The sequence below is a fragment of the Natator depressus genome, chromosome 13, assembly GCF_965152275.1.
Source record: "Natator depressus isolate rNatDep1 chromosome 13, rNatDep2.hap1, whole genome shotgun sequence".
In the NCBI taxonomy this organism is placed as follows: domain Eukaryota; kingdom Metazoa; phylum Chordata; order Testudines; family Cheloniidae; genus Natator; species Natator depressus.
The window spans coordinates 32,475,415-32,485,392 of record NC_134246.1 but is presented as its reverse complement, the minus strand read 5'-3'; the positions used below and the strand labels follow the sequence as shown (position 1 = coordinate 32,485,392).

Below are 9,978 nucleotides of genomic sequence, written 5' to 3'. Positions count from 1 at the left end.
GGACACTGAAGTGAAACTTCAGAGAGTGAATGAGGGAAAACCCTGCAACCGGGGGAATTGCTCCAGCTAGGAAGAGCTGGGAGTGGCCTGCTAAGGCAGACAGGACTCAGACTGAACGGGGGGAGTTTGGGGTGTAGGCAACTGGAGGGAAGGTGTCATCTGCATTTTAGTTTTGAATGTTAAGTTAATAAATGAAACCTTAATGGGGGCTGTTGTGATTGGACTGGAAAAATCCCATGTGGAGTTTGTTTGCGGAACAAAGAAGGGAAAATGAGGTGAGTGGCTGAGTTCTGGGCTGCCCTGAGGCCTCCAGTGGGCGCCGTGAGGGGGCCACTCATCTAATCTGACTGGATGCAACTACACTGAGGTAAAACTGCTTGTATCAGGATAGTTCATTCCGAAGGGGAATAAGCTATACCAGTCCAAGGGACCTCGCTATTGGTGCGCTGTGTCCGCGCTAGAGGTTGTACTGGTTGAACGATTTCCAAAACAAAAGTCACACCACTGACACGAACAGTGATCCTGGTGCAAAATCTGTGTGGAGACCTCGCGTAAGTGAGTCTCTGTGAGTCTACGTTAGCACATTCGTGGCTTTGAAAAGATCTGCGGGAACCCAAGGAACCTGTCTGTCTTCTGCATTAAAATGGCGTGCAGAGAAGTGACGTTGATTTGCCAGGTCAAAAACAGCTGATTGATGGAAAGAGGCCTGACTGAATAATTCATTTACATATGTGGGGTGCGTCTACACTGCAGGCAGGGGTGTGAATGGCATCTCCTGTAGCCGCTCTAGCTGTGCTCTAGCTCGCTCGCTAAAAGTAGAAACCGCGGTACCAGCTTCAGCGCTGGCTGCGCAAGCAAGAATGTACGCAGGGCCAAGGGGCATTGGGGGCTGCAGAGATGGGACAGGGCAGTCGTACTGTATCATGGAGACTAGGGAGAGCAGAGGGTGACGTTTGGTAAGGGCGTGGCCATGGTGTACAATGGGCATTGAAAATAAAATTAGGAGGAAGCCAAGGGTAATAAGGACAATGTTTTCCGTACGCTTCCTATTGATGTCTACGTGGCAGCTGATCACAGTGAATGGTAAATAGCCAGTAATAATGATTCAACCCCTGATTTCAGTTAAAAAATATTCCTTAAATTATGGAGTCAATCAACTTGGAATTAAAAATTTAAACCAGGGTCTGAGAAGATTCTGGTCTGTCTCTGTATTCTAACCAGTTTCAGATTAGACGTGCATCCTTCGAAGAGTTAAGCAATGGGATTTCATCCCTGTCTGCAATATTTTTTGCAGAGATTAATTTTTTAAAAACCTCTTTTTCCAAACAGTTGTGTGAGCCACGAACATGTGGGCATTATGAGCCTCAACGCTTTGGTGACACAAAATTATTCAAACTGGTGATAAATTGGATGAGACCTTACTGCATGATTAGGGAGGAAATCATGCTAAAAGAGGACTAAGAATATCAATCGTCTAGTTTACCTTACATTGAGTAATAATTGGATATCTGTGTTCTTCTGTAAATGCTGGAACACACATTCTGATGGTTATCGTTCTCTCCAATAAACCAACAAGGGGCCTATAGTTCTGGCACAAGATTCTCTAATATGTGCTAATGAAGAATAATAATTTTCTGATGGAATGGTTTTACCATCAGAAAATGCCAAATTGTCAAGATCAAAATGTTCCATGGGATATTTCTACAACATTTTGTGTAGGGAGAATAAATAATTTTATAAAATAATTCAAAATGAAATATAATATAAAAAGGAAACAGTAGAATAGAATTGAAAATAAAATAAATGACATAAAATGTAATAAAAAATTGAATAAAATCTCAAAATAAAATTTAAAATAAGAATTCAGAATTGGAATGAAAACAAAAATTTGAACTCATGGCATTTCCCATGAAATGAAAATTCTGGTCCTAAATAGCTCTAATAATGAAAAAATCACCCCCACATTTCTTATAAATTTCACACAGAATTTATTCGTCCCTAAGAGGGTAAATTTCCAGCCAAAAAATAATTTGCAGCTTTTTGGTTTGTGTTTGTGACCAGAAATACTGTTTCTACTCCTGGGAGCTAAACACAGGGATTTTCAAACTTTGTTCCTTTTGGTGTAAGATGCTCTCCTGGCTGGGTCTCTGTATCTAGTGAGCCCTACTGTGGAATAAGGAACCACAGTTAAAGAGAAGGAGAGAAGCGTGTATGTAGTGCCATACCCACCTCTCTGTGGATATGCCATGAGCGTCTGGAGGAAACTGGACAACAATGATTTTAGGCATCAGTTCTGCTGTACTCATGTCTCCCTCACAGAGCACCTGCCCATCAAGCTCAGTTCTGGGACCTACCTCAGGCCTAATTTGGTCCAAAGTGTTGGTGCCAGGGACCTGGAACTGATGGGGGATCCTACACTTGACCAATGTGAGCAGACGGGATCCTACGTAGCACTGAGTGCTCCAGCCCCCAGGCAGAAAAACATTTAAGAATATGCTTAATTGTAAACGCCAGGGTATTCCCACTGAGGTCACTACAGTTCAAGGTGTGTGAGTGGTTTGCTGGACTGGCATCTGGGGAGATCTGTTCATTATGCCCATTACTGCCAGGATATTGAATCCAGTGGAGTAACACAAGGGTTGTCTGTGTCTAACACTGATGGAAGGAGGGGAGAGATTGGCGATTTCAGGGTTGCTGGTGGTGAGTGATGCTGTACTGCACTTTGGTTATGCTGCTTACTTGCGATGGGTATTTCGGTCATCTCAAGGGCACTTACAGACAGATTTTTAAAGGTATTTAGGTGCCTAGTGGGTTTTTCCAAAGCACTGAGGCTCCTCAAGCTCACTGATTTCAAAGGGTGTTCACAACTTCGATGCTTTTAAAAGTCCCACCCAGGGCTGGATTCACAAAGGGTCTGTGATAATTGGCCTACAAACTTACCCTCAGTGCCAGCTCAACTGGGAGAAGTGAGTGACAGTTCACAGAGCATCACGGTGACCAAGAACAACAAATGGGGATGGAAAAAAGATGCAAAGAAGAGACAAAAGACTGAATTAGTCCAAGCAAAAAGCCCTTTTGCTGGAACTCAAGGACGGTGTTACGGTCCTGCCTGGTAAACGAGAACAGCGTGAAAGTGCAAGTCAATGAACCAAAACTGGTGTGTGGGAAATTAGAGCTAATTGAGGAACAAGACAGTGAGGGGATGGGCTATTGCCCCATCACTCCCTTTTGGGTTCTCGGAGAAAGAGACTCTGGGAGGAAAGTTGGCCATCGCCATGCTGGCTAAGCAAAGGACAAGAGATGGGGAAGGGTCATACTTCAACAGTGTGGGCTCCCACCCCCACCGTCTCCTGGCACCCTGGACTTTCTTCTTAATGAGGAGGTGTGGGGTAAAGCTACATGCCAATGCTACTCTGATTGGAGTCCCAGTGGGAGCCAGCTATGGTCACTCAATTAGGGTGAACTGCAAAGAATGGGGCAGAGAATCCCCATAAAGCTGGTGGATTTTCCAATACTTAGATTTACCAAGCCAGCATAAAACAGCTTCTTTATTACCTTACTGGTTACTCAGAAGTCCAAACAAGACAGTTCCCTTAAAGTGATCCATCCTCAGGCCCCCATCCAGGTACCCACATCAAATATGATGATTTCTGAAAATCTTATTTCATCATATAAAAGAAAAGGTTCTACTAATCCCAAAGGATCGGACACGTTACCACCCAGGTTAATGAAAGTTTCAGATCTTACCCAAATATACGCTACAGCCATTTCTTATTAACTAAACTAAAATGTATTAAAGAACAAAAGAGAGAGAGAATGGTTAAAAGATCAATATACATACAGACATAAGTTCAGTTCATTGAGGTTCAGATTCATAGCAGAGATGGTGAGCTTTGTAGTTGCAAAGAGTTCTTTCAGAAATAGTTCATAGGTTATAGTCCAAAGTCATTGCAGGGTGTTCCAGCTTAGGACTGGGATTTAAGTCCTTTTGTCTAAGCTTCCCTTGTATGAAGCCTCAAACAGATCTGAGATGACAGAATCAGGACCCAAGGGTCTTTTATACAATTTCATGTGCTCTTTGACAAGTTGGAAGTTCCTCCAGGAATAAAGGGTAATTAGGATGATTTTGAAGGAGATCGGTCACCGGTATTAAGCTATAGAATTAACATACGGCAATTTGCTTGTTCCTCCACCATTCACAGTATATTTCAGAGAGAGATGAATACCGAGATATCTTGTGTTTACAATTCATTTAAATGCTAGGATGCTCTTTTGATCTCTGAAGTATCAGAATACAGCATAGACAGGGGCTGTTGATTACATTGTCAGCCCTACTCATACATATGTACATACACAGAAACACAAACATTATTCCTCCACATGTCTTTTGAGGGTTATTTATTCTGCAGGATGTTTAACCCTTTCTAGCCATGTGTCACACTATCGTAACTCTGTGCTCCTTCAGCAAATACCTGACCAACCATAACCCACACGCACGCTCATTCTGCCTTTACGGTGTGCTCAGGCACCTCGGCACAGGACAGCTCTAGGGCACAGACAGGACGTGGAGGAGGCGTATGAAATAACTACTAATTGCAGCAAGGGGACTGGAGCTTGGGTCTCCCCGCTCCTACAATAGTGCCCCAAACAGTGGGCTAGAGCGTAATTCTCAGTCTGTCTCTTTGGTCAAATGAATATCTAAGTATTTCACACACACCTTCAACAGGCCAGAGTGAGAGAGGCCTGGGGCAGGGACCATCTCTTTCTTCTGGGTTTGTACAGCACCAAGCACAGTGGGGCCCTGGTCTGTGTCTCTGGCTTCAAATAATACAGACTTTTTAGTTCTGAAGCTTTTCCTTCTCTGGTCCATTCCCTGAGTGGCCGGAAGACGTTTGAGTCTATTAACATATTGTCTATTAGGTCAAAAACCTAAACAAAACATGCTATTCACTTTTCCTTCCTGGTAATATAATGTACCCATTAGCAAAGTCTCAAGGGGAAATTCACCTGCGGTGTTTGCAGGGTAAACAATGACTCAGGAGAGACTGTCTGGTGAGAGATACAAGGCAAAGCAAACCAAGAGTCTAAGCACAGCTAGGGTGTCCAGCCAGGAACATGCAGGTCTCATGACTGCTCTGCTCTGCAGTGTGTAGCTACACAGACCCTAAACGCCTCTGCCAGTAGTGTGCAGGGTAGATGTACCTTGAGACAACTAAAATAGGTGAAGGGAGTGCAGACTGGAGACAAATCGTGCTCTCTGAAACGCCAAGGGAAGAGGTCATGTCACAGATTCCGGCTTCTTCTATGCCAACTTTAAGGTAAACAAACCTTTCACCTCATCTTCATTAAAAATAGATCATTCAGGACAGGGAAGAAAATGTCACCATATCCATCACCTGCACAAAGGCATCATTTCCTTTTGGATGACGCCAAGTCTTTTCCCCAGGCCATGGACAGAATTAATGGGTTCATGTTGTAAAGCATTTTGGTGCTGGAAAGCTCTCAGTGATGAGAATGAGAACATTGCTGAGGACTTTCCATCTTCAGTACTGAACAACGTTGCCGATATTTTACCACCCAAAACATGCTGGATTTGTACAGCTCCAAGCACAATGGGTCTTGGTCCATGACTAGGTCTCCTAGGGACCACCACAATATCAAGAATAATGTCCATCAAGAATTGAGTCTTATAATAATTCACTTAATTATTAGTATAGTGTTGTGGCTGATATTGCAATGGCAAGTAGTGTCTTTGGGGAACCCTCCTGTATTAAGTTCATGGATCACTGTGGCTCATGGCTTGTGTGGTGCTCCAGGGGGGAAGGTTACCACAGCTCCATCAGGAATCAAAAACTGGGGGCGGGGGGTGAAGAAGGCAAGTCACTGAGACTAAGTGGCATGTCTACACTACAAGAGGTATAGAGGCACAGCTGCAGCTTTCTCCAATGACTGAAAGGGGTTTTCCATCTCTGTCGTAAATCCACCTCCCTGAGAAGCGATAGCTCGATCAATAGAAGAATCTTACCCTCAAGCTAGTGATGCCTACTGGGGGGCGGGGGTCAACTTAACTATACCACAGAAGGTGTGAAATTGTTAGCCCTAGCGATGTAGCTAAGTCGATCTAAGTTTTGAGTGTAGACCAGGCTGAGGAAACACAGAAAGGGACAAGATCTCTGTCCAAGGGGGGCAGCCAAGAAGACTTTGCCACACTCGGGCCCTGTAAGGTTGCTGGGTGACTCCTGGGGTGTTGTGTGTTTAAATCTGTTTGTTGTCTTTAATGATCTTTTCCTCTGTAATGATTTCACCTTGAAAATAAATGTGCCATGTGGTACCTCGTGACCGTTGGCAATACCTGTTCATCACCCTTGGTGAGAAAGCAAGGCAGAGGTGCTGGGCGTTAGACAGACTGGATTGCTGGGGATTCCCGGTCGGCAAGGCAGGGAGCTGTACAGTCCTAAAACCTGATGTCAGATGGAACTGGGACAACGGTCCCTGCCCGTAGACAGGTGATGGCTGGAGACCTGACTGGGAACTCCCAGAGTGGAGCATGAAGGGGGAAAACTGGTGCCATTACCCTGAAATCGTGACAATAATTACATTAATTCTACACGTTGTTCCATTGTATTCATAGTGGTACCTATTTTAATATTATTATTTGAATATTAAGAGAGAAATTGGTAACTGTCTAGAAGACCAGGAGAAATGAGCAACACAGTGGACTGAGCGGCTATAAAAACAACATGCGTGCCGTTATTGTCAGCAGAACAATAAGCTGAGCAGTGGTTGTGGGGGTTACACTGATGTGATATGTTTGGGTGTAATGCGGTGATGGGTGCTTTGTATCACTAGGATACTCTTTGAAAATATCCAGTTGACTTCGCTAGTGACACTAAGTGGCTCAGTTTCCAAAACCAATGGGATTCTCTAACAGAGCGAAGCCATGAGCTGGGGAGCTGGGGTGTTGGATAAAATAGCATTAAAACAGAGCGATCAGAGAGTGTGGGGCAGCCAGTTGTGGGAGCGAGCTCACTGGGTTGTGGTCCTGTGCAAGTTCATAATCCCCCTTCACCCGGAATGTGAAGTTAATCACGTTGGTAGACAACACCAGCAGGGAGCAGGAGCAAACTCACAGCAGGACTGAGGAACGATTCAGTTGCAGATAAAAACAAAACGAGATTCAATTGATGAGTGTTCCTGAGGGAAAGTGACTGAAACACCCCGGTGGTTGTGATGCTGGCAAATGAAACCGTAAGGGGAATGAAGTGTAAATTTGGCATCAATTTGTGATGCAACAACTAAGTGACGTGTCTCTCCCCCTCTATCACTGGAGAGGTCCAGGATGAATGTCAAAAAATGGAAAAACATAAAAGCAGGAAAGGGCTGGACCTTGCTTTGACAGCATGTTGATCAACCTGCTTTGACAGCATGTTGATCACTGTCCCCGCTCTTGGCTGAGTCCACTAGAGCCTGCTGGCTGTTAGCAGAAATGATCATATGTTTGCAATGCAAGAAGTCACAGTCCACCCTGGTGAGCCATGGGGACCACTTGTCAAAGTTACAAACGACTAATACAAAATGGCTTTGCCAATTTTGACATCAGTATGCACAGCAGTGTGTGTGGTTTTCTGCCTGCATCGATCTCTTCGCTGACCGAAGGGGCGGGGGTGATAATGGTATCTCAAAGATCTAAATAGGAAATTTGCCTCCAGAGTCTTGGTTCTTCACTGACCCCACAGGACGAGGGGCCTTGTCAAGGTTCCTTCCCCACTCTGAACTCTGGTGTACAGATGTGGGGACCTGCATGAAAGACCCCCAATCTTATTCTTACCAGCTTAGCTTAAAAACTTCCCCAAGGTTCAAACTTTGCCTTGTCCTTGAACCGTATGCTGCCACCACCAAGCAACTTACACAAAGACCAGGGAAAGAGCCCACTTGGAGACATCTTCCCCAAAAATATCCCCCCAAGCCCTACACCCCCTTTCCTGGAGAAGGCTTGATAAGAATCCTCACCAATTTGTACAAGTGAACACAGATCCGAACCCTTGGATCTTAAGAACAATGAAAAATCAATCAGGTTCTTAAACGAAGAATTTTAATTAAAGAAAAGGTAAAAGAATCACCTCTGTAAAATCAGGATGGTAAATACCTTACAGGGTAATCAGATTCAAAACATAGAGAATCCCCTGAGGCAAAACCTTAAGTTACAAAAAGTCACAAAAGCAGGAATATACATTCCATTCAGCACAGCTTATTTTACCAGCCATTAAACAAAAGGAAATCTAATGCATTTCTAACTAGATTACTTACTAACTAACAGTTGTAAGGTTGCATTCCTGATCAGTTCCAGGAAAAAGCATCACACAGACAGATGAACCCTTTGTTCCCCACTCCCACCCCCCCAGATTTGAAAGTATCTTGTCTCCTCACTGGTCATTTGGGTCAGGTGCCAGAGAGGTTATCTTAGCTTCTTAACCCTTTACAGGTGAAAGGCTTTTGCCTTTGGCCAGGAGGGATTTTATAACACTGTATACAGAAAGGTGGTTATCCTTCCCTTTATATTTATGACAGGCCTTGTGGAATATTTATGGAACTAAATTGATGCTAAAGTGTAATGAAAATGTATCATCTTCAGATTCCGTTGTAAATGTTGGTTTCTTTCCCCTAGTTGGACCAAATGGCGAACCCAGAGCAAGTGAATCAAACGGTTCTCATGGAATTCATCCTGCGAGGATTTGGGAGTCTCCCTGAGCTACCAACTCTTCTCTTCCTGCTGTTTCTCATCATCTACATCACAACCCTGGCTGGGACCGTGGCTGGGAACGTCCTGATCTTTGCGCTAGTTGTGGCTGATCAGCACCTTCACACCCCCATGTACTTCTTCCTGAGGAGCTTGTCCTGCCCGGAGACCTGCTACACCTCCACCATCCTGCCCAGGCTGCTGGCTGGTCTCCTGACTGGGGACAGAACCATTTCTGTCCAGCGCTGCCTCACACAATATTATTTCTTTGGTTTCCTGGCAGTTGTAGAGTGATATCTCCTGGCTGCGATATCTTACCATCAGTATTTAGCAATCTGCAAACCACTGCACTATGCAGCCCTTATGAATGGCAGGTCCTGCCTCCAGCTAGCAGCTGACATTTGGATAAGTAGCTCTCTGGTTGCTGACAAAACAGTATATTTAATGCAAGAATTAACTTTCCACGGCCCCAGTGAAATTGACCATTTCTTCTGCAACTTCATCCCAGTAGTAAAATTCTCCTGCCATGACACACGTATGATGGAGCTTTTCACTACCATGCTAGCTGCTGTATGAACTCTGCCGCCGTTTCTGTTAACCCTGGCAACATAGGTCTGCATCATCTCCACCATTCTGCAAATGCCTTCCACCACTGGGAAGAGAAAAGTCTTTTCCACCTGCTCCTCCCACCTCATCGTGGTGTTGGTTTTCTATGTGACCCTCATGATTGTCTACATGCTCCCCAAAACTGACACACTGCAAGACCTGAACAAACTGTTCTCTGTCTGCTGCACAGTCCTGACTCCCCTGGCTAATCCGCTCATCTACAGCCTGAGGAACACTGAGGTCAGAGAGGCCCTGAGGAAAGTTGTCACTACATGCTCGGCTGGCAAAAGGATTCAGAGCTTCCTGCTGTAGCTTGTTCAATGCATGTGAAATGGGAACAAGCTGGCTTGCTGTAATGCGTTTGATGCATCACTCTCACTGGCCAGCTGGTTCTCTAGGTGAGGCCAGTGACAGCTATCACTCGCACTCGATATGAGGCTGATATTTCTGCTGTCTGGACTTGGGGTTTGGTTGGGGTTAGGGTTTGATTAGTCTGATAGTTCACTGTTGTTGTGAGTTACTTTCCTGTACATTACTGTACAGCCTGTAATTACATGAGCACACACTATGTTTTATATCAAGCCCCTTTACCATGGACTACACCTGATGCTCAATATTTCTTTTTATCCTCATCC

The 9,978-nt window shown here is 44.6% G+C and overlaps 1 pseudogene; it reads left to right on the top strand.

Moving 5' to 3' along the window:
* The first annotated feature begins 8,674 nt into the window (after window positions 1-8,674).
* On the top strand, window positions 8,675-9,655 carry LOC141997684 (olfactory receptor 10A4-like; annotated as a pseudogene).
* The last annotated feature ends 323 nt before the right edge of the window (window positions 9,656-9,978 follow it).